Source organism: Colias eurytheme, chromosome 14, assembly GCF_061535395.1.
Source record: "Colias eurytheme isolate Ceu_HAF_F1 chromosome 14, ilColEury1 Martin Lab GWU primary, whole genome shotgun sequence".
Classification (NCBI taxonomy): Eukaryota; Metazoa; Arthropoda; class Insecta; order Lepidoptera; family Pieridae; genus Colias; species Colias eurytheme.
The window spans coordinates 6,558,578-6,562,106 of NC_142993.1; the positions used below are offsets into that span (position 1 = coordinate 6,558,578).

At 30.7% G+C, this 3,529-nt stretch overlaps 1 long non-coding RNA gene across 1 annotated transcript; it reads left to right on the plus strand.

The window, feature by feature from the left end:
• The first annotated feature begins 1,890 nt into the window (after positions 1–1,890).
• On the plus strand, positions 1,891–3,059 carry LOC149902946 (uncharacterized). Its single transcript, XR_016457492.1, has 3 exons — positions 1,891–2,450; positions 2,580–2,641; positions 2,716–3,059. It is a non-coding gene; the product is annotated as an uncharacterized LOC149902946 (long non-coding RNA).
• The last annotated feature ends 470 nt before the right edge of the window (positions 3,060–3,529 follow it).

A 3,529-nucleotide genomic window follows, 5' to 3' on the forward strand; every position in this document is an offset into this window, starting at 1 on the left:
GTATGTTTATTACGTGAATACGTGAAATTATTGATACAGTAAGTTAATTAACAACATATTGCGACGGTTATATTAAAGTGATACAACGTTTATATCAAATTATTGTATCAATTGTGTACATTGTTTTGGAAAGATTTTATTGGTATTTTAATGTGTTGTTTGATTTGTTTGAGTTTACAGTAGTGAGTTACATACAGATAAGATGTTAGGCTCTATATTTTTTTAAGTAAAATGTAAATATAGGACAGGAAATTCTTATACGTACAACATTTTATTCATAGATGGTACGAACATACATACGCAGTATACACTAGAATTTCTAATAAGCTCTCTATAATGAAAATGTGTTCAGAGCTTAAATATCAATTTCCTCATAAATAGTTTATTACAATCCTAAAACCTACCTCGAACTGTCCTTGTTGTATAAACGTTTCTTTACAAAATATATACTCATTCCTTTTTATATTACAATTATTCTCCGTTCGAAAAATCATAAGTATCTTGATTCCTTCTTCTTACTTCGACCGGGACAGTCTTTGATGTTTCTTTATCCCTTAAGAAAACAAGCTATTTAAAATTAGTGTAGTAGTAATGTTATCAAAGGCAAATTAATTAATAACGAGACGTGATCGACATTCTGTTGCATTGCTACGTTGATTGATTGTTACATTGATTTTCTGTGGCTCTGTGTCCCACATAACTATCAGTGACTGATTGGTATATAGCAATTTTTCAACCTTTCATTATGTCACTCATGTATAATTTTCATTAGTTTTAAAATGTCAGGACGTCCTACAGATGTTTGTGTATTAATATTTTTCTTCTCTAAAAAGTTAAAGAACTTAAGTACTTCGCGCTTTACTTTAGAGTAAGGACATACTAGTAGGTCCTTACTCTAAAGTAAAGCATAGGTCAAATACATAGGTATTACAAACTTGAGAACAAGACTATGTAGTACAAAATTATACGTAAATAACAATTTTATTTTCTTTCAGTTTTAATATAGCCCAAAATCTTCATCATGTTTTAAGGAAAATGTTTTCACCATCATCAAGTGTTTTCAGCTAATCACTGTTTTTTCCAAAATCCTCTTAATATAAAATTTTCTTCAATAAAACGCACCACGTGTAAAAAAGGTTCTATTCTACGCTTGGAACAATTACGTTTTATACGAATGAAACTGAAAAACAATGTTACATTGCATGTAAAAAATATTTATTGTTAGCCCCGGTTTAAACTTTAATCGCTCTCAGTAAGGTAACTAAATACTGCATCATTAACAAACGGTTAACGAGAGATTAAGTCGTTATGAATAGAAGTTACTCCCGTTTCTGTTTAATAAATATTTTAGTTTTTAAAAAGATACAACATGAACTGGTGCAATTAAATCTTACTAAACTCAGGAAGAACATTTAATACTTTATGAGAAGGTCGGAAGATTTATATTTTAGAACATTTCCGATGTTGGATAAGGCTTCATTATCGTTTAAGATATGGAAGGATTACAGTTAAAATAAAATATGTATAATTAACAGTAATATGTTTATTAAACACGTGCATTGTGTATGGACAATGCATCTCGAAATTCTTTAAAATGAATCTCTACATTACAGTCGACTCTTTGATCGTTTTGTAACTAGAAATGTCTGAAGCACATTTTATTTTCTAAACTTCCAGTAAGATTCTGTGCGGAGATTTTTCATGTAAATAAAATCACTAGAATTTATACGATTAATCGAGTTGGAAAACATGTCTTATTGGATCGTAAAATAAATTATTACAATGTTATCAAGCGGCCCACGGACGACACGATAAACTTATCCAAAGTCACATTACAAATAAATGACGCCTTTTAGAAATAGTCTATATCCATTAAGGTGATGAATTAATTTTTCTAACATTTACGGCCCTTTTTAAACCTTCGTAATTTTTATATTATTAAAGTTGTCGTGATGAAAATTCTTGACAAGAAAGTTCAATAGTAACACAATACGTCTACCGTTTTAGAAACATGATTCCATGATATTTTCTCGATAGAAAAAAAATACAAAGTTCTCATTGTTATTTTTTTTTAATCTCTGGCATCTTCAAAATAACAAACGTAAAGTTACGACTTTTTGGATATTAACTATAAAATATACAACCTATACGTCTACCGATTTAGAATTTTGAAATATGCGATGGTTTTGAAATAAACAAGAAATACTTGAAATTAGCGTGCGACCAGCCAATATAGCGAGAGCCGCCCTGTACCTTCCTACCCCGATCGCTGCACGAGTCATTCCCGCTACGGCCGTCACACGGGGAACTTGTGTCGCTCGCGCAATCGTAACATAGGGTGACAACACGATAAGACAAAATGAGACAAATGGGGATAATAAAGAAAATAAGAAGAAGAAACATAAAGGTTGGAGGAAAAAGAATGCTTACAATTGGAACAAATTAATGAAGTAAGTTGGTTTTATTTTAAATTTGATGATAATTGTATTATAGACGATGTTTGATATGTACCCCTGTTTTAAGTACATAACGAATGTGTAAGATTTTTTCATTTATAGCATATATTATAATCTTTTCAGAAATCCGGAATCCAGAAGGAAAATAAACCCACTGATTGTTCACAATGTGAACCCACTCCTTCGTAAGTACCTTTATTCAGTCAAAAATATATGTTATCAATGCTCTACTGGTTTTATCGCATGATTCCATTTTTAGCAAAAAGCAACAAAGTGCAAAGAAATAAAAAATCATGGTGAACTTAGTGGAAGTATGGTGGACGTAATATGGGAACAGGAGCTCATTGGAGTAGTATTATATTAAAAAAAAATACGAAAAAATTTCAAGAATTACATTTCTTAGTAGGTGGTAGATAAGTATGTTGTATAAAGAATTTGATGTTGATATTTATTTCATTTATACTTACTACACCTGTGCGGGAAATTGCTTAGTACTAAAACAGGTTTATATTCATATTTACATAGTAATGTGAGTTTTCATTTCGAAAAATTTTGTGTAAGTATATTAAATTGAGTTCCTAGGTGATCTGGAAACACAATTGGGCCCGGAAGATGGCGCTGCAGTCACTGGAATCACATTAACCGATTTGGATGAATATTTGTGTGCACATTTCATTGTTGTGCGTGGGATGATTGGTTGATTCGTTTTCACATTAGCTAATATTATGTATTTTTGTTGTTAGAAAGTAAACTTAATTTAATGTTTATAATACATTATTATTGGTATAAATAAGCCAGTGTTCGTCTCACATTGCTGTACCTGCCTACCTACCAGGGCCTAACTTTGTTCTGGCTATTTTATTTTGATTAATTGTAATGAATAATTACAATTATAATAGAGTGCAAAAAATAAATACATGCGTCAATATATTTTGTGTTTTTTTTTAAAACAATTTTTTTATTTAAAAAAATATCATTCCGACCGCGGCTTTGCCCGCGTGGAATTAGGTTATATCGTGAATCCTGTTTTATCCCACAGAAGTGTTCAGTTCGGATAAAAAGTATCCTATGTG